General features: G+C 40.4%; 1 protein-coding gene across 4 annotated transcripts in view; it reads right to left on the reverse strand.

Annotated features, from left to right (window-relative positions):
- Positions 1-20,068, reverse strand: part of BTBD7 (BTB domain containing 7) — a 95,607-nt gene extending 75,539 nt beyond the window's left edge. The window contains exons 1-2 of one of the 4 annotated variants that reach the window (XM_055097976.1): positions 19,846-19,980; positions 10,989-11,898 (exon numbers count right to left, since the gene is read on the reverse strand). The gene's annotated coding sequence lies outside the window, so the exon portion shown is untranslated. Of the gene's footprint in view, positions 1-10,988; positions 11,899-19,329; positions 19,574-19,845 lie in introns of those variants that run through there. The other 3 variants (XM_008958222.5, XM_034938052.3, XM_063596390.1) reach the window with 3 other exon arrangements.
- Positions 20,069-22,323: the final 2,255 nt, after the last annotated feature.

Consider the following 22,323-nt stretch of genomic DNA (forward strand, 5'->3'; position numbering starts at 1 on the left):
CCCAGGGAGATCTGGCACGGCACCCTAATTTGTTTGTAATAATTTGTTTGTAACATCAAACAAATTAATATTCTGCAGTAAAATATACTATTTAGACTAACCTATGTTAGTTTAGGTTCGGTTTTGCTGGCAGACAAATCTGGGTCATGTCAGTGTTTGCCATCAAATTAAGTCCTCCCATAACCCCTAAAATAGTTTTCAGAACTTTTGGGATTTCAAATTATAAGTAAGAGAATGTGGACCTGTAGTTAAAAATAGTCTTTTCCCTTATCCACCCACCACCAAAAATAGTCAAGTCAGAAAACATTTCTATTCATGTTAAATGAAAATCTTTAAATTGACATTTTCTATAAAATTCCATTGCATTACTGCAAATGAAGATTAGTTAGTTGTTAGGGTTTTGTTAGGAGAATCTTATTAAGCCATGTGGTTTTTTTCTAATATAACCTATTATAATTCATAACAGCTGTCAGTCCCCTGCTGATACTTTTTCCCCATTAAAAATGCATTTTTAAAAGAATATAAAAGTACATCACATTCCACTAATATATGCAACAATCTAGAATAATTTTTCAAACTAGAAAATGATGGAAATACAGAGAAATGAGGTGAGTATGGTTCTTAGAATTTTGAGTCTAGTGAAGAGGAAAGTATCTGAATTTTTGACTTATCCTAAAATGAAACTACACACACACACACACACACACACATCACACATATATACACACACATTTATTTTGAGAAAGGGTCCTGCTCTGTTGTCTAGGCTAGAGTATAGTAGTTCACTCATAGCTCATTGCAGCCTCCAACTCCTGGGCTCAAGCAATCCTCCTGCCCCAGCCTCCCAAGTAGCTAGGACTATAGGTGTGTGCCAGCGTGCCCAGCTAATGAACAACAAAAAAATTTTTTTTTTTTGGTACAGACGGGTCTCACTATGTTGCCCAGGCTGGTCTTGAACTCCTAGCCTCAAGTGACCTTCCTGCCTCAGCTTTGCAAAGCACTGGGATTACAAAGCATGAGCCACCTCACCTGGCTGAAACTATATTCTTAGTGTTCTTGTAGTATTTCTAGTTATGAAATACTTCTTAAATAAAATATCTGCTATAAATGCATAGTAAGCAAGGTCTGAAATCTGTTATCTCTTAGCTGTTTAAATGATTTAAAAAACATAATCTCCAAAGAGTAACAAACCCAGAGTAGTCAGTAGGGAAGTCTTGTAGATTATCATTCTTAAACAGGGTAGGAAAACCCAAACCAGTGAAGAAATCATTAAAAGAGATACTGAATTATTAGAAAAAAATTTTAAATGTGGATATGACTATCTTATTTATGAAAACTAAATTTACACTAAATCCTAAAATTAAAAACTATTATGCACTCATATGTATATCAAAATTTAAAATTTGGCCAGGTGACAGTTTTATACAAAACTATTTTCATTTCATAATATAGCAAGGTTGCAAAAATATGGCCACACACAAAATTTTACTTTACCTTAAAAAAATTCCTACATAGAACTGTGTTGTATAGATATGTAATAATTTACTTAACCAAATCCATACTGAGGGTCACATCCAATTTTTCAATATTATAAATAGCACTGCAATTCTTTTACACATATCTTTGCCCACTCTGCCCAGTCTAAATTATGTCATTAGAATAAATTTCAAGAAGATTCTTGGGTTAAAGGATATACATGTTTCTAATTTGAAGACATATTGTCAGAAGAGTTGCAATTTACACTCCTATCAGCTTTGCATGAGAATGTCCAAAATGCTGGACATTATTCATCTTTGCAATCTGATGGAGGAAAAATTATGCCATTGCTATTTTAATCTCTTAAAAATTAACAAACTGATATTCATTAGTCCCCATGTTGCTTTATATTCTTTGCCCATTTTTCTATTTGGCTGTTCTTTTTACAAATTTGCAACATTTTCTATAATAAATGGAAAATATTCATATGGGCCTTTTAAAACTATGATAGCTTTTGTCATAAATGTTTAAATTTTTCATATAGACAACTCTGTCTTTTCCTTTGTAACTTCTGGGTTTCCTCCTTCTTACTGCAAACATTTTTACATAGAAAACTAATTTATATATAAATATTTAAGCAGTTAGGACAATATTTGAGAAAGTGCTTTCAATTTGTGTTGTAATCTCCAAATTAGAGTATGTGGGTAAATATTCTTCTATTAAGGAGGAAGTTAACATTAAATTAAGAGTTTATAACACAGTTATTATTGTTTCAAGTCATTTGGTATACTAACATTTAACATTTTATTAAGTCCTAAGTATTAAGCTAACTCAATTACCTGCTGTTGCTAGGAAGCGAGATGGATAAATTTTCCAAATAACTGGAGGATGCTTTTGTTAGCCATTGAGGTGTACAATGTTAGGCTTGACTTTTTACTGAATTTCTTGAGAATATTGTGCTTAACTGACACTATGTTACTTGTAGATACGTCTGTGCAGCCATCAGTGGTTCTGACATCTAGAACATTTTCATCACCCCCTAAAAGAAGTTCCATTAGCAGTCACTCACCTCAATTCCCCAATCCTAGGCAACTACTAATCTAATTTCTACCTCTATTATTTTGGACATTTTATATAAATGGGATCATATAATAATGTGGGCTTTTGTGACTGGCTTCTTTCACTTTAGCATGATGTTTTCAAGGTCCATCCACATTGTAGCATTTATCAGTACTACTTTATTCCTCTTTATTTGCTGTATAATATTTCATTGTATGGATATACCACATTGTATTTGATTTATTCATTCATCCATCCATCCATTGATGGACATTTGGGTTGTTTCCACTTTTTGGTTATTATAAATAATGCTGTTACAAACATTTGTACAAGTTGTGTAGACATGTACTTCCACTTCTCTGAAGTATATGCCTAGGAGCAAAATGTATTTTTTTTTTTTTTGAGATGGAGTTTTGCTCTTGTTGCCCAGGATGGAGTGCAATGGTGTGATCTCGGCTCACTGCAACCTCTGCCTCCCGGGTTCAAGCAATTCTCCTGCCTCAGCCTCCCGAGTAGCTGGGATTACAGGCATCTGCCACCATGCTCAGCTAATTTTTTTGTATTTTTAGTAGAGACAGGGTTTCACCATGTTGGCCAGGCTGGTCTCAAACTCATGACTTCAGGTGATCTACCCGCCTTGGCCTCCCCAAAGTGCTAGGATTACAGGTGCAAGCCACCATGCCCAGTCTTTTTTTTTTTTTTTTAATTTTTTTTAAAAAATAGAGACAGTCTCACTCTGTCACTCAGGCTGAAGTGTGGTGGCACGATCATAGCTCACTGTAGCTTCAAACTCCTGGGCTCAAGTGATCCTCCCGAATAACTGGGACTACAGTATGCACCACTGTGCCCAGCTAATTTATTTTTATTTTTTCTGTTGAGGTCTTGGTGTGCTATAAAAGTTGGTCTTGAACTCTTGGCCTCAAGTGATCCTCCCACTTTCGCCTCTCAGAGTTTAAGGATTACAGGTGTGAGCCACCATACTGGGCATAACATGTATTTTTAATTATTGTTCCCTTTTTCCACTCCCCACTATAAGGTAAACTATATAAGGTCAGGGTTTTTCTTTTATTCACTGTTGTATCTCCAGTGCCTAGAACTGTGTCTGGCAAATATAGTAGGTGCTTAACAAATTTTGCTGAATCTATGAATCAAATAGTAAAAACGTTTGCTTGCTCTGACACAGTAATTGAGCAGAGATGGAGGGACAGTCCATATTCAAGATGGTAAAGTGATCATAATATTGCTGTGGCAAACTGAGAAAATGCCCACGTAACACAGACAATTGTAATTTGATCCTTAGTACTAGATTAAATCTGGGCAGAGTAAGCAAAGTGGGTCAGGGAAAAAAAACGTGAGATGAGGCAGGACATGTAGGCAGTCACCAAGTCATGCACATTCCTGTGAAAAGGCTAAGAGTCCTGTAGTTAAGAAATCTGTTTAACTTTGTTTAATTCATCCTTTCCAAACTTAATCACAGAAACCTTCATAAGAAAGAGTGCAGTGGTATGATCTCAGCTCATTGCAACCTTTGCCTCTTGGGTTCAAGCGATTACCCTGCCTCAGCCTCCCGAGCGGCTGAGATTACAGCCATGTGCCACCACACCCAACTAATTTTTTATTTTTAGTAGAGATGGGGCTTCACTATGTTGGCCAGGCTGGTCTCGAACTCCTGACCTTAAGTGATCTGCCTGCCTCAGCCTCCCAAAGTGCTGGGATTATAGGCGTGAGCCACTGCGCCCGGCCGGAATATACTTTCAATCATATCATAGTAGTCAACCTTTGCACTGAGCTAATGTTGATACTTTTTTTTTAAAAAAAGAAACAGGGTTTGGTATGTCGCCCAGGCTGGAGTGCAGTGGTTAATCATAAGTGCAATTATTGTGCACTACAGCTATGAACTCCTGGGCTTACAAACAGATTCTCCTGCCTCAGCCTCCCAAGTAGCTGAGACTACAGAGGCACACACTACCACACCCAGCTAATCTTGATACATTAGGAAAGAAAACAACAGGTGGAGAAAAAAAGAACATAACATAAAGTGATAATTGATTTTTTACTTATTTAAATTTTGAATTCAGAAACAGCAAAAGGTACTATGCCAAAAAGACAACATAGCAGGCCTAGGACTGCTATCTTTAGAAAGGCCTGCATGCAAAGATGGCCCTGGCAGGTCTCTGGGAAATTGGATTTTGGGAGTGTTCCCATAATTCCCTGACTATTTAATAAGGGTGATTTACTATGCCTAAACTGTTTGTGCAAACAATATGGTTTATGCTGAATATCTGCTTTCCTTCTGGGAGCTTGGAATTTGGTACAAGCTAGACAGAGGGTACCTATGTGATTATACCCCAATAAACACCCTGGGCAGTGAGTCTCTTATAAGCTTCCCTGGAAGACAACATTTCACAAGGATAGTCACAAGTCAATGCATCCTACGCGGCTTCACTGGGATAAGACTCTTGAAGCTTGTGCCTCGTTTCCTCTGGACGTTGCCCCATGGGCATTTTCGCTTTGTATTTTTTTTGCTGTAGTAACTCTTAGCTGAGTCATACTATATGTTGAGTTCTGTGCTTCCTCCTCACCAAACCTGGGAGTGATCTTGCGGATTCCAATACAGGGACAAAACGGGATATGATAAAATGTCTTTCTCTACTGTCCTCCCAAAATGACATTATATTGTTTTGGGATAAATATTCAGCTGGTAATCAAGAATAAAGCTATTTTTAAAAATCTGCAAGGAAATTACCATAAAGATCAGAATAGCAGTAACCTTTAAAAGGAGGAAGAAAGTGGTTATGATTGGGAAGAGGCATGAGGGGGGCTTTTGGAATACTTACAGTGCTCTATTTCATGGCCAGAGTGATGTCAGCTTTAAAATAATGTTTTTTTAAGTTAAATTTATTTAATGTACTTTGTATGTGTATTACTTCACAATAAAATGTTTTGTTGGAGCTACTACAAATTTGAAAGTTTCAGCTGAACCCTTGAAACTAAATCCATTTCCTAAAGAAAAGGATCTAGAAGAATGAATGAAAAGCTAAGTGTTGAGTCATAGGAAATGCTGATGATTTGGGGGCTGGAAAAGAAAGAGAACTGAGTAAAGGAGAGTATAAAAACACAAATCAGACTGGGTAGTGACCAGGATAGCCTGCATGTAAGAAGTGGCACTTGAATGAGGTTTACATCAAACTGAGAAATCATCCCTTTCCTATATGCTACCAGAAAGTTTGGGATACACTTCAATTTCCATACTCACTCTGTAAGAGCAATGAATTAAGATTTCCATGTCCTCAAACAGACTAAGTTCTTGGAGTACTGGGACTGTGTCTTATTTCAGTAACTATATAGTCCAAAGACCTTAAAGAGTGCCTGGCTCATAACGAACCCTTAATAAATGAGGTGCAAGCTAGATGCGGGGGCTCACGCCTATAAACCCAGCACTTCAGGAGGCCGAGGTGGGCAGATTGCTTGAGCCCAGGAGTTTGAGATCAGCCTGGGCAACAGGCTGTTACAAAAAACAGAAAAATTCGCCAAGTGTGATAGTGTGTGCCTGCAGTCTCAGCTACTCCGGAGGCTGAGATGAGGGATCACTTGAGTCCAGGCATTTGAGGTTACAGTGAGCAGTGAGCCATGACTGCACCACTGCACTACAGCCTGGACAACAGAATGAGACACTGTCTCTAACAATAACAACAACCAAAACCAAAAAACAACAGACAAAATCTGCTCTGGTCCTTGCAGGATGTTAAACTATGGAGAAATATAGGCAAGGAGATTTCAATAAAGAGACCAGCTTAACAATTAATAGATATCACAACAGCCAAGATGTGGAAACAACCTAAATATCCATTGACAGATGAATGAATAAAGAAAATGTGGTAAATACATAAATGGAATACTATTTGGCCTCAGAGAAGAAGGAAATATGGTGACAACATGGATGAACCTTGAAGACATTATGCTAAGTAAAATAAGCCAGTCACAGAAAGACAAATACTACATAATTCCACTTATATGAGGTCTTTATCTAGGCCTGGTCATTACCCAGAATGATAAGTGAGTATCTAAAATAATCAAATTCATAGAATCGAAGAGTGAAACGGTAGTTGTCAGGGGCTGGGGGGAAATGCAGACTTATTAATCAACGGGCATACAGTTTCAGTTAAGCAAAATGAGTAAGCTCTAGAGATCTACTGTACAACACTGTACCTATAGTCAACAATAATATATTGTATACTTAAAAATTTGTTGAAAGGGTAGATCTCATATTGTGTTCTTACCAAAAAAAATAAAAATGAATAGGACAATACATATGAGAGACAACATTAAGCACTAGGAAATAAGGCAAGAAAGGAAGACTTGAGAGTTGAATAACAGAGAACAAGAAAGAAAGGGGCAAAGATGATGCCATTGTCCAACTAGGTAGAGCTGATAAAGAAAATAAAAATGGAACGGCCAGAGAGATAGAGGAAAACTAGAAAAATGTGGTCTCAATAGAATTCAAAAGAGGAAACTGAACTGCAAGTGAAAACTTGGAGAGAACAGATGTTTTACAATTCTTTTTTAGAAGTATGGCTGCAAAAAGGTTCAGAGAAATGAGGCAGTAGCAGAGAGGCAGGAAGTCTGAAAAGGTAAGTGTGAGAGGGAGGGGAAGATATTAAAACAAATGAGTAAGTGGACAGAATGATGTAGGAAAGCTGTAATTTTCAACTGGGGTGATTGTTCTCCCCTTCCACCCTCCCTAACCCCCACACTTGACAATGTCTGGAGACATTTTAAATTGCCACAACTGGAGAGGGGAAAGGGGAAGTGTACTATTTGCCTCTAATAGGTAGAAGCCAAGGATGCTGCTAAACATTTCACAAGGCACAGGACAGTCCTCCACAACAAAGAATTACCTGGCCCCAAATGTCAAGAGTGCCAAGGTTGAGAAGCCCTGTAACAGAGTGTAAGGAACACAGAAAAGAAAGATTAATCAAAGAAGTCAGCCTTTGGCAAGAACATTCAGAGAGGAGGAAGACTTTTTTGGTTCTCTGTCTACTGACCTGATTGAGAATTACAGCAGAATTACAGCTAGAAGTAGCTTTCAGATTTTTAATTTGAAAAGTCTACTGAAGTATAATGACATTCCAACTTCTCCAACAAACACATGAACACAATGTGCATGCCTTACATCATTATCCACCATGTGACTATTGGACACAGATAAACCACTTTTTTTTTTTTTGAGGTAACAGTCAAGGTTTAAAATATGGGATACTTTAAAAAACCTCTACACACAGAGAAATTACACCTCTGTAATTTGTTAAAAGGTTAAACAGTATAAATGATCAGAGTCCATCTACTAGTATAATTTTATTTTATACAATTTCCTACATACCCTTTAGAAACGAATTACAAATGATCTATATTTTAACAGTTCACAGAGGGATAATATGAGAAAGAGGCCTACAAAGCCCTAGTTTTTACAGTTGCAAAGTGATACTGTTACGCAGTATAGGGCAAAAAGGAATTAAGAGAGGTTATAAAAAATGAGCTTGTAACCATGATTAACTTGATCATAAAAATTTCACTTTGTATAATAAGTAGGCATGAAAACATTACTGCATTTACTGACACACACACTACATGAAAGGTACTGAGAAGAATTTAATCAAAACACTCTCTCCCTCAAATAAGAATTTTCATTCATTTAAATATTTTCTGAGCACCTAGTATGTGCTAAGCACATGGGGATATAACAATGAACAAGACAGGCATCATTTTTCCTCCAAAGGTGCTTCTTTTAAGGGGGCGGTGGCTCACACCTATAATCCCAGCACTTTCAGAGGCCTAGGCGGGTGGATTGCTTGAGGTCAGGAGTTCAAGACCAGCCTGGCCAACATGGTGAAACCCCGTCTCTACTAAAAATACAAAAATTAGCTGGACGTGGTGGTGCGTGCCTGTAATCCCAGCTGCTCGGGAGGCTGAGGCAGGAGAATCGCTTGAACCCGGGAGGTGGAGGTTGCAGTGAGCTGAGATCGCGCCATGGCACTCCAGCCTGGGCTACAGAGCAAGACTCCGTCACAAACAAACAAGCAAACAATACCCCAAAGGTGCTCATAGTGGGGCAAACTGTTGAACAGGCAATCACAATGTAGGGGAAGCATAAATCAGTGGCGATAAAGACTTCTGTAGCAAAACTGCCCAAGTTTGGATCTGACTCTGCCATTTCTAAACTGTATGATCTTGGGCAATTTTTTTTTTAAATCTTCTTTGTGTCTGATAATACAACTGTTTATCTTAAACGATTCTTGAGAAAGTGACATTTGGGATGATATCCAAGACTGACAACAGAAAGTGTGAGCTTTCCTCTTTTCTTGGTGAAAATAATAGAAGGAGCGGGAAGAATGCCAAAATAATGCTCCAAACAGCAGTGGGTACTAACTATGAGAAGGCCCACGGAGAGAACAAAACTGGATTCCTGAAGGAAATAAAAGTATTTCTATATAGAGTGCAGCAGTCAGTGGCAAGATATGAGCCATAGGATCCGAAAAGGAATTTGGACTTAAAAGAGTTGTTTGTTGTTTTTTAAAAAAATATGCTATTGCTTATTTTTATTTTTTAGAGACAGGGTCTCATTCTGTCAACCAGGCTGGAGTGCAGTGGGGTGATCGCTACTCACCATAACCTCAAATTTCTGGGCTCAAGCGATCCTTCCACCTCAGCCTCTCGAATAGCTAAGAACTACAGGTACATACCACTATACCTGGCTAATTTTTAAACTTTTTTTTTTTGTAGAGGTGTGATCTCGCTATGTTGCCCAGACTGGTCTTGAATTCCAGGACTCAAGTGATCCTTTTGCCTTGGCCTCCTAAAGTGTTGGGATTACAGGGGTGAGCCACTAAAACCCAGCCTGCTTATTTATTTAAAAACATACACTATATGCTTAAACATATACTATTACTATTGCTTGATTTAAATGATTTTTTTTAAATTCAAGAATTAGTAAGCCCACAGACATAAAGAACACATAAAAAATACAGAAGAGAGATCTTGGCTTAAATAATTAAAAGTTGAAATTCAAAGAGCATTTACTTAATTTTCAAAGTAGATAGAGAAATATAAAATGAGTAATTTTACAGATGAGGAATTAAAGCACAGAAAAGTTAACTGGGCTTTAGTAAAGTAAAAAGCTAACAACCAGACATCAAAACAAGAAGGTTTTTCTTCATAGGCAAATACATCCTTTCAGAATCATCCAATACACAGTATCATATATTTTTAAAGGTATACTCTATTCCTCTTGTCTTCATTTTAAAAATAACTACAAGGCTGGGTGATGTGGCTCATGCCTATAATTCCAGTGCTTTGGGAAGCCAAGATGGGAGGAATTGCTTGAGGCCAGGAGTTCAAGACCAGCCTGGGCAACACAGCAGGACCCCATCTCTACAAAAAAAAATGTTTAAAAATTAGCTGAGCATGATGGCGTGTGCCTGCTGCCCTAGCTACTCAGGTGGCTGAGGCAGGACAATCTCTTGAGCCTATGAGTTTGAGGCTGCGGTGAGCTATGATAGGGCCACTGCACTCCAGCCTGGGCACAGAATGAGTATCCTGTCTCTTAAAAAAAACAAACACTGCAAAGCTGGGTGTGGCAATCTCAATTACTCAGAAGGCTTGAGGATCGCTTGAGCCCAGGAGTTTGGAACCAGCCTGGGGAACATAGCAAGAACGCGAATAGAAAAAAAAAAATTTTTTTAACCCTACAAATTACTATGTTAATGTTTAATTTATTTGACCAAAGCCAATAAATGATGAAATATATAGAGTTAGTAAATTGTAACTCTTCTTCCCCATCCTTCCTCCCTTATCAGACATTATTGTTGAAGCATGTGACAGAACTATGACTCTGCAATTGAGGCTATGAGACTTCTGTCATAAGCTATCACTAACATTCACTACAAACTCATCCAGTTCCGTCACAAAGCTTTCTGCTTACAAGAAAATTCTCACGTCTGGTCTTAAGCAAGCAAAAAATATTTTAGGCAAGTCTGAAGACAAGAATAGGTCTCATGAAGCATATTATAGAATTTTTCTCTAAAGAATAATTCACAATTGAATCCCAGATGAAACAGACCTAAATGTAATATTGCTCCTTCCATAAAGGACTACAGCCAGGAGACTGACATAGTTTTTATCTAAATGAAAATGTCTAGGTAATAATGAGGGGCAAGCAAAAAACAATGTCTGATCTCACTGGTTTTTCCATTTTTACTTTAAAGACAACACCACACGTCATGTTTATTTAAAAAATGGCTTACAATTAGCAGAACAGAAACTCTTTAAAAAACTGCTTTCAAAGCACTCTTTCATGTTACTATTTCATCTTAACTCACTTACTGAATACCTATTACTTGTTGTGTGACACTATTAGACATTGTGCAACATCCCGTACACTTTGGTTCAAACCATACCGTCATGTAGAGGAGTCAGGCATACAAGCAGTTATAATACAGGGCAATAAAGAATAGAAGTGTAAAGTTCTAAAAGAACATATGACTATTGTGCAAAGTTCCAAAAGAATGTATGACTGTTGGTAAAGGTATCATAACTTGATCTTGAAAAATAAAGAGGACTGTATCAATCAAGAGATTTTGGGCCAGGTGCAGTGGTTCACACCTGTAATCCCAACACTTTGGGAGACTGAGGTGGGAGGATCACTTGAGACCAGGAGTTCAAGACGCCTGGGCAATACAGGGAGACCCTGCCTCTACAAATAATTTTTTTAAAGTAGCCAGGTGTGGTGGCTACTTCTCAGAAGCCTGAAGCAGGAGGACTGCTGAACCCAAGAGGTCAAGGTTGGAGTGAGCTGTGATTGTATCACTGCACTCCAGCCTGGGTGACAGAGCAAGACCCTGTCTCAAAAAAAAAATAAATAAATAAATAAAAATAAAGAGATTTTTGATGGCAAATAACTCCAAAGAACTGTCTGAAACATTAAGAAAATTATCTGTCATGAGAAGTCCTGTGGTGGGGATGGCTCCAGGCCCAATAAAATATGTGGTTAAATGATGTTACCAAGGATCCAGATACCCTCTACCTCTCTGATCTGCCATCTTCAGGAAGTGCTTCATCCCTTGTGATCCCAAGACAGCTGTCGGTAGCAATAGGGGCCTTGTGTTCCCTTGTTCACATACAAGAGAGGAAAGAATCTTCTTCCCCAGAAATAGAATGTCTACTTCCCTTCAAATCTGATTGGTACAAATAAGAGTTTACAGGGAAATGCCATGATTTGACTGGTTTGAACTAATGGAACTCTACTACTGGAGGTGGTGACAAATCAGCTTCTCCAAGTCTGCTGCATGCATGAACAAAAGCAGATTTCTGTTAGGAAAGAAGAGAAAAGTAGACATTAGATGGGCAGCTAACAGAATAGGCAAAGAATAAGAACTCCAAACAATGGGATAAACACACACAAGACAGAGGCACAGGGAACAAGAAACAGCATGGCTGGAGTGACAGGAGACCTAAGGTTGAACACATTCTATAAACTCTTGTGAGTCTGGACTTTATTGACAAGGGAAGTTAACAAAGGTATTTTAAGTAGAGAAGCAGCATGCTCCAATTTTTTTTTTTTTTTTTGAGACAGAGTCTAGCTCTATCACCCAGGCTGAAGTGCAGTGGCGCAATCTTGGCTCACTGCAACCTCCGCCTCCTGGGGACAAGCGATTCTCCCACCTCAGCCTCCCAAGTAGCTGGGATTATAGGCACCTGCCACCACACCAGATTTTTGTATCTTTAGTAGAGATGGGGTTTCGCCATGTTGGCCAGACGGTCTTGAACTCCTGACCTCAGGTGATCCGCCGACCTCAGGTGATCCGCCCACCTCAGCCTCCCAAAGTGCTGGGATTACAGGTGTGAGCCATCGTGTCTGGCCTGTTTTTTTAAGAACATAATTGTCATAGTAATATAGAGAATAGCCAGAGATGGAGAGGTACAGTGGGAGAACAAGTTGCAGAGACTTAGCTGGCAGGCTGTTTAATACGTAGTCCAGACTAATAAGGGAGTGGCAATAGAGAGGGGAAGAATGGAGTAAAAAAATACATACAAGGTAGAAAAGCTTCAAGATTTCCATACCTATTTTAACAGATGAGAAAATTAATCTTCAGATAGGTTAAGTGACTTGCTTTAAGATCATAAAACTATAAACATCAGTCAGAATCTAAATGGAGGTTTGATTCCCAGTCTGGTGTTCTATTATATCACAACTATATCTAAAAACCCCAACGATGCTCTAAAAGGGAACTATTTTGAATCCTGTAACTTAAAGAATGTTCTGTGTATTGGATTAAAGTGTTTCCTAGCTATTCCAAGTGTCCCCATCTATTTCAATCTTAACATAATGCTCACATGTCACACAATGACATGGATTTAATGTCAATTTATAATACTAAGTATATTATGTTTCTAAAGTTACTATATTATTTGAAATAGTAAGGGTATCTGAAAGATTCAATTTGTGATGTCAAATTTACAAACTGTCCAAAATTTTAAAATTAAAAAAACAAAAACAAAAAACCACCACAGCGTGGTGGTTCTTAACTTTTGAACTTGTTCTGCAAATAAGTTCTGAATGTTCAAATTTCATTATAAATCTGGAATCAGCAGACACTTGAAAAGTTTCGTTGAAATTATGCCTCAGCTGGGCATGGTGGCTCACACCTATAATCCCAGCACTTTGGGAGGCCAAGGTTGGAGGACTGCTGGAGTCTTGGAGTTCGAGACCAGCCTGGGCAGCACAGTGAAACCCCATCTCTAGAAAAAGTACAAAAGTTAGCCAGGCATAGTGGCACATGCCCATAGTCCCAGGTGCTCAGGAGGCTGAGGTGGAAAGACTGCTTGACCCCAGGTAGTTGAGGTTCTGGTGAGCCGTGATCGCACCACTGCAGCTTAGGCGACAAAGCAAAAAGCCTCCTTCTGAAACTGTGGATTCTGATAACTAACTTCCACTAGCATTCACCCAAAAAGAAAACTGGGCCAGACATGGTAGCTCACGTCTATAATCCCAGCAATTAGCTCAGGAGGCTGAGGCGGGTGGATCACCTTATGTAAGGAGTTTGAGACCAGCCTGGCCAATGGGGCGAAACCCTGTCTCTACTAAAAATACAAAAATCAGCCAGGTGTGGTGGCGCGTACCTACAGTCCCAGCTACTTGGGAGGCTGAGGCAGGAGAGAATCGCTTGAACCTGGGAGGCAGCAGTTGCAGTGAGCCAGGATCACGCCATTGCACTCCAGCCTGGGCGACAGAGCAAAACTCTGTCTAAAAAAAAAAAAAGTCAAAAGAAAAACTGTTACCTCACTTTAATAATGATACTATACCTGTTTTAGAAAAAGTCACTTGCCTAATTCTTCTAGAGTGGTGAACTTTGATTTTGCTTTATTACCATTGTACCAAGACTGGGTTAACAGGGAAAATGGTTTTAAATAAAGCCTAGGTAACACTGCAAGGCCCTGTCTCTCACAACAAAAATTAGCCAGGCATGGTGGCACGTGCCTGTAGTCCCAGCTACTTGGGAGGCTGAGGCAGGAGGCTCGCTGGAGCCCAGGAGGCCAAGGCAGCAGTGAGTCATGACTGCACCACTGCGCTCAGCCCGCTGTCAAAGTGAGACTCTGTCTCAAGAAAATTAAAAAGTGGTAAAATAAAAATAAACATTATTTCCATTAAAAAATTATATAATAAACAATATGTTTTTTACTTTACTGGGTTAAACCTTACTCTTCTGCTTCTTGATTCAATTAGCAACTTCACTGAATGCCCCTGTGCCAGGCACTGCACTAGATACTAGAAATACAAATGTGAGCCAGTTGTACTATAGTTATTCAGACATACATCTGCATAATTATTTGAGTAATGTCAGTCTTCCCCACTAAATAACTATAGTATTATTTTTATTCAATCAAAACAGGTCTGTAAATGTACAAAGATGATGCCTAAAACATCAACTTCATGATAATATATTATTCTGTCAATGACACCAGGATTCTCTCACTCACCAGGCTAGAAATTCTTTCTTTTCAGCACCCACAAATGATTTTTCTTAAAATACACCTGTTAAAACACTCAACAAACCAGGAATATAAAGAAACTACCTGAACATAATCAAGGTCTTATATAAAAAACTCATGTTAGTATCATATTCAACAGGGAAAGACTCAAAACGTTTCCTCTAAGATCAGGAACAAGCCAAGGATGCCTGCTTTTACCACCTCTAGTCGACACAGTACCGGAAGTCCTAGCTGAGATTAGGCAAGGAAAAAAATAAAAGGCATCCAAATTCGAAAGCAAGAAGTAAATTAACTGTTTGCAAATGACACGATCCTATATGCAGAAAACTCCACAAAAAAGATTCCACACACAAAAAACTATTAGAACTAATAAATCAGTAAAGTTGTAGGATACAAAATTAACACACAAAAATGAGTTGCATTCTTAAACATTAACAATGAACAATCCAAAAGAGAAATTAAGACAAGAATCCTATCTACAATCACATCAAAAAGAATAAAATACTTAGGAATAAACTTAGACAAGGAGACAAAAGACTTTTACACTGAAAACTAAAAAACACTGCCGAAATAAAGACACAAATAAATGGAAAGATATTCCATGTTCATGGACTGGAAGACAGTATTTAGATGTCAACATTACCCAAAGCAACCTAGAGATTCAATACAATTCCTAACAAAATACTAATAGCCTATTTTTTTGCAGAAATAGAAAAACCCATCCTAAAATTCATACGGCATCTCAAGGAATCCCAAACTACCAAAACAATCTTGAAAAGAACAAAGTGGAGTCTCACACTTCTTGATTTCAAAAGTTACTATAAAACTACAGTAATTAAAATAGAGTGGTATTGGCATAAAAACAAACTTATGGACCAATGGAATAGAATACAGAGCCCAGAAATAAACCCTCAAACTTGTGGTCGAATAATTTTCAACAAAGGTGCCAAGACCATTTAATGGGAAATGGACAGTTTTCTCAACAAATGGTAATGCAAAAACCACGTATATGGTAATAGACATCCACACATAAAGACCTAAATTAAGAGCCAGAACTATAAAATTCTTTAAAAAAAAAAAAAAAAAAAAAAGGCTGGGCACAGTGGCTCACACCTGTAATCCCAGTACCTTGGGTTGAGGCGGGAGGACCACTTCAGTCCAAAAGTTCGAGACCAGCCTGGGCAACATAGTGAGACCCCATCTCCTCAGAAAATTTTAAAAACTTAGCCAGGCGTGGATGTACGCACCTGTCATCCCAGCTGTTCGGGAGGCTGAGATGTGAGGGCTGTTTGAGACCAGAGTTCAAGGCTACTGTGAGCCATAATCACACTAGTGCACTCCAGCCTTGGTGACAGACCCAGAACCTATCTATCTTTAAAAAAGAAAGAAAACATAGGGGAAAAGCTTCCTGACATTGGATTTGATAATGATTTCTTGGCTATGACACCAAAAGCATAAGCAACAAAAGAAAATCTAGGTAAGCTGGATTTCATCAAAATTAAAAACTGTGTGTACATCAAAGGACGCTATCAACAGGGTGAAAAGGCAGCCTACAGAATGGGAGAAAACATTTGCAAATCATGTCTGATAAGGGATTGATATTCAGCATACATAAGTAACTTCCACAACTCAAAAACAAAAAAACAAACCTAATTAGAAAACAGGGAAATAATGTGAATATTTTTCTAAAAAAATACAAAAGATCAATAAGCACATGAAAAGATGCTTAACATCACCAATCATTTTTTAAAAATGCAAACCAAAAACACAATGAAATACCACTTCATACTCATCAGGATGAATATTAGGAAAAAAAAAACCAAACAGCAAATAACAAGTATTGGTGAAGATGTAGAGAAACTGGAACCCTTGTGCACTGCTGGTGGGGTTGTAAAATTTTCTGGATATAAAATCCATAAAATAAATGAAAGCAGAGACTCAGATATTTTAACATCCATGTTCACAGCAGCTTTATTCACAACAGTCAAAATGTGGATGCAACTTAAGTGCCCATTGATGGGCACTTAACAAAATATAAAAATAACATACAATGGAATATTATTCAGCCTTAAAAAGAAAGCAAATTGTGACACATGCTACAATATGGATGGACCTTGATGACATTATACTAAGTGAAATAAGCCAGATATAGAAGGACAAATACTGTATAATTTCACTTATACGTGGTACTTACAGTAGTCAAAATAAAAGAGACAGTAGAACTGTGGGTGCCAGGGGCTGGGGGTAAGCGAAAATGGACAGTTTCGGTTTAGAAATATGTAGTCATGAGCCTAAGAAAACTCCAAATGAAAGAATTCTACAGATGGATGGTGGTGATGGCATGGCTACACAACAATGTAAATGTACTTATGCCACAGAACTATACACTTAAAAATGGTTAAGATGGTAAATTGTATGTGGATTTTACCACAATTAAGCCCACAGGTATCTGCTATCCAAATCCTTCCTACTGACTTTATCCGGGTCTAAGATCTCCTATTTGGGTTACTACAGCAGCTACCGTCTTCCTTGGTTCATTACATTCTCTCCTCACTCTAGCTTAACCTGTAGATCATTAACAGGTTTACCTTCCTGGTTTACGACATTAATCCCTGGCCTCCAAACTTTCAAAGGCTCTCTATACCTTGCACAACAGGATAAAAGTAGAAATCTCCTCAATTCAGCACTCAAACTCTTCTACGGACAAATAGCTTTCCAACTGACTAAAGTTTCCTAACGAAAACATTCTCCTCAGGAAATTCAGTTGTCAGCTCATCCTAGTCTCCTTCTATTTCCCTCCCCCTAAGCTAATCTTCACTTTACACTCTTGCTTTTTCCTCACAAAGTAACTGCTACAATCTCTCGGTAAATCTAAACTTTCATAGGCCAGCTCAAGTCCGAAGTTTCCCACGTTCTTTGGACTCTTGGGGTCTCACTCATCTCTCTCTACCCTGTATACCAACAGCATTCTTTGCATTAGTAGAACTCACTAGATTGTCTTCGAGACTCATGTTGGTACACCTGATCTTTCCAATAAGAACTTGAGGGAAAAGTCTATATGTTAATGGCAAAAACCGCAGTTACTTTTGCACCAACCTAATATTATGTTTCTTTCCTTTCTTCCACATCATTCATCTAATGCAAAACAAAAAGCAGACCTTCAACAGTCACCTATGTAATTTTGGATGTGTGAGCTTCCGTGACTAGAATCTGAAATCAGAATAACTTTGGCATTACTGCACTTCCGAAGGTTTACCTGAGACACACTATAAAAATGCTGCGACTCAAGATGATACCTGGAAACTAGGTAGTGTAACCTAGAAATCAACACAGGTGCTTTAAATCCTAAAATCAGAGTCTGATAGAAAAACCTTGTTTAAATGCTGGTGTTGGGACACAAAACAATACAGTAGTCAGGTTTTGTGGGACAGAATATTGACCTATGAGTTTTACTGAATTCATGCAAGAATGAGCCATGCTAAAACTGGGTGAAAATGTAGTCATGAGCCTAAGAAAACTCCAAACGAAATATCACTCCGTTTTTATTAAGTTCAGATTAGGAAAAAAAAAAAATCTTCATCAGTTACTTGAAGTAGCTGTCAGAATGAGACAGAGGCTCTCATTTTCTCTTTCAACTTTATTACACCAAAACCCTATGGATAGGGGTGGGTAGTGAATGGTGAAGAATGCAATCAATGAAAAGTAAGCAGCTCAGCAGTGTAGTAACAACGAGCTCTCTAAATGGGGTAATGGGGTGTAGAGGCCTACATCTTAGTTTTGGTCTAATCCATCGCCAGCTGTAGGATCCACAACAAGTCACTCGCCTCTCTGGGTCTGGTTTCCCGGCTCTAAAACAATATTCACACCTTTAGATCTCTAAAAGTTTTTCTGACTCCAAAATTCCATGACAAGTCTAGTAACAGTTGCTATTAACAACGTATGATTCTTGCAAAGCAATTTCAAGTCTTTCTTCCACATTTCAGGAAGAAAGCAATTCATTTCAGCAATCTAAAGGAAACAGATGCTATTAGGGACAAAAGATTGTTAGTCGACCAGACCGGGCGCGGTGGCTCACGCCTGCAATCCCAGTACTTCGGGAGGACGAGGCAGGCGGATCACCAGAGGTCAGGAGCTCGAGACCAGTCTGGCCAACATGGTGAAACCACGTCTCTACTAAAAATACAAAAACTAGCCGGGCGTGGCAGCGGGCGCCTGTAATCCCAGCTACTTGGGAGGCTGAGACAGGAGAATCGCTTGAACCTGAGAGGCGGAGGTTGCAGTGAGTCGAGATCGCACCACTGTTCTCCAGCCTGGGTGACAGAGCGAGACTCCGTCTCCCCCCCCTCCAAAAAAGGTTGTTAGTTGAAAAAGCTAAGTAATTCTGTAAAAATGTCTACTTTCTCATTACAGCAGAGTTAACAGTGCTCTGGTTAAGATAACCAAGACTGCTTCTGTAAATTAGGCCTGCTCTAGAGTACTTATTATCTGTGCTGGTATGTGAAGACGTGCAATTGTAGTTCACAGGAGAACCACCACTCCTCAGAGTTTCTTGAAAAACGGTGAGAAAGTTCTCACCCTCGGGGTAAAGCTAGCAAACACTGTGCAAATAAGGTACTGAAATATGCACACTTTTTGCCATTCAAGTAGTCCAACAAGCACAGCCTCCTCTTCTTTATCAAACACTCGGTATTGTCTCCCTCCCAACCTGTCAAAGCTCAATTCCAGGTTTATCCCGCAATAGTAACTTACCCGGACAATCTAACTTCCCCTGGGAGTAGCAGTCCTCAGGCCTGCTCCCTTCCCAGTCCCCGCCGGCCACTCTCACGCCCACCCCTGGCGGTCGCAACCCCGCACCCAGGTAAACACGCGCCCCCGTCTCGGGAGCGGTTTCTCAGCGTCCTGGGAGCGACGGGTCCCGCCCCTCGGCGCCCGGAGCCCAAAGCCGGCCGGGCTGCCGTCGCGACTCCCTCGGGCCGCTCTCCCCGCCCCGAGCGCCACACCTCGCGCCCCTGCCCCCGGGACGGCGGCGCGCTCCAGCCCGCCCCTCGGAGCGCACAGAGACCGGCCAGTCCGGCGCCGCCGCGCCTCAGCCCCAGACGGACGACTGGCCCCTCCCCGCCCGGCGCCCCAGCGCCTCCCGCGGCGGCTTGGCCCCAGCCCCGGCGCCCCCACGCCTAAGAACAGCCCCTTCCTCTCCCGGACGCCCCGCGCCACACCGGACACAGCCTCGGCTCCACAGCCTCAGAGACACCAAGGGACACTCACCCCGGAGGCTCCTCCCGCCGCTGCTGCTGCCGCTGGGACCGCTGCCGTCGCCTCCGCCGCCGCCGCCACCAGCACCGCCGTCCGCACCGGCGCCAGCACCCCCGGCCATCCTCCTCCCACCGCCGCCGCCGCCCTCTCCTCTCCTGTCAGTGGCTCAGGCTCCGGGACTGCTCCAGGTTCCCCTCGCCGCCATTTTGACTCCTAGACGGAGCAGGAGGGGCTCGGTTCGGCGCGGCCCTGGGGCGCCTGCGCGGCGCTGCGGAGCCGGCCGGAGCCCCCGCCCTCCCCTGCCGTCGTCGCGCTCAGGGTCACGTGGCCCGACGTCGCCGCGCGAGTCGGACCGCGTGGGGGGCGGTGTGTTCGCTGGATCCATGGGAGCGGAGTGCGCGCGCATTATTCTTGCTCGTCGGCTGGGAGCCGGGCGTCGGGTCGCTGGGAGTTTGCCTCTTGTGGCAGCATCCTGCTTAGTCCAGCGAATTGTGACACATTATTAAATGTATCAGAATATAAGAACTGTGTCACTACTACGTCACCAGATGGCCATTTCCACGAATTCATGTTTCCGTTCGGCGGCCGGCGTCCCTCGGGTGGTCGCATGCAATGAGTGCATCTTTCTCGAGAACTCCTCTTCCGCGGAAAGTCATTGCTGACAGTCCTGGCATTCCGGTGGCTGCTTCTTGGCAGTGAGCACTTGTCTATCGTAAGCACTTGTCTGCATGGTACTTTTACAGGCACCACCTTGCTACTTGTGTAGTAGGTTAAAAAATAATCTTTAAGACACTGAAACGTTTTCCTTAACAAGATACTCTGTAAACAAAGGACAAAATTGATGAAAACACACAGTCGCCACGTGGGAGAGCCAAGTCGCTCTTCCCTGGATGCCCCTTGTTTGGGGGTTTGCAATAATTTCAGCGATGCAATAACAAAAATACTGTATTTATGGGGCACTGTCGTTTTCCAGAGAGATACATGGTTTCATTTGAACGCCAAAGCCACCCTTTGTGGTAGTCAGGATAGGTGTTTTTATTGCTGTTTTACAACCAAGGAGACAAGCTCAGAAATACTAACAAGTAGGCAAGCCAAGATCAGGACCCAGGCATTCTGAACCCAGTGAGGAGGCACCTTTACACCTCCTTTTCCTCTGATAGACATTAGCAACTCTGAGAATTTATTTGAAAGTATTGTATTTGCATTTTCAATCTCTACCCATTGTTTAACAAGTTTTGTGTCACACAGTTTTTTTGTTGTTGTTGTTCTGAAACCACCTCTAAGCTTCAAAGGATAAGAGCAATTTGGAATTTTGTGATGTGTTTTTAACCATCTCTTGATCCTCCATTATTTTATGCTTTTCATATTCAGTTGGAGACAATATCATTGTTGTTTTCCTCTGGACTTGCTTCAGATTTGTATTTTCCTCACCCTCATTCTTCATCACCTTACTTCCTTGAAAAGGATAGCTCTTAACAATTTGTATTACTTCATTTTCTTTACCCATCTCACCCTTTTCACCCTCTTACCCAATCCTTGAAGGTTTGGAGATTGTAGCAGAGATTGTAGCAGTCCGTTGCCTGAAATTCCCCTCTAGCTGGTAAGGGTCACTTCAGTTGAACATACAGCCTCAGGGCGATAGACAAGAAATGCATGGAAAAGTGAGAAAATATAAAGGAAATAGGTCCATCTAATTGGAGCCAATGATTACCTCTGAGTGTCCACCTCTTGTTCCACACTTTTATACTTCCCCAAAGGCGTAAGTGAACCTTATCTAAATTCAAGCCATTTACTGTTATTTTCCATCATTTTACCTTTGTCTTAATTTGCTAAATACAGTTAACACTTGAACAACACGGGTTTGAACTGTGCGGATCGATCAATGCAACCTGGTACATGGGATTCTAAACACCGTATTGAGAGGGCTGACTTTTCTTATACTCACGTTCCACAGGACGGACAGGCAGACTTGAGTATGCTTGGATTGGGGTATATGTGGTGGGTCCTGGAACCAATCCCACGTATATAGTATATGGGGGATGACTGTATTGCATTAACTGAAAGAGCTATGATTAGCAAACTAAAAAGCGGTGTGTAAACACTGCTTCTTTATAATTTATGGAAATGTTAAATAAGATCAGTCCCCACTGTTTACACTTATTACTAACCTTTATTACTTGACTTTGGTTCTATTTCCTAGCCACAATTTAAAAAACAAAATTAAAATGATATCAACAACAATAGAATTCTAAGTAATTTCAGGATAACACTTTTTCTAACAGCCTTTGATGTGGAAATCTAAAACTTTTTGAAAAGCCAAGTAAGGTCTGCTGGTTGCACCTTGTCCTTTTGTCTATCTGCACAGCTGGAGACTTCTAGTAGACTGTTTGGATCTAGAAACCATTTGTAAGTGATCCATGATTTTTTTCTACCCTTTAATTCATTCACCGTTTCCTTATTATACCATTTAGCTGTACTTTTGAGATCCTG

Source organism: Pan paniscus, chromosome 15 (genome assembly GCF_029289425.2).
Source record: "Pan paniscus chromosome 15, NHGRI_mPanPan1-v2.0_pri, whole genome shotgun sequence".
Taxonomy (NCBI): Eukaryota; Metazoa; Chordata; class Mammalia; order Primates; family Hominidae; genus Pan; species Pan paniscus.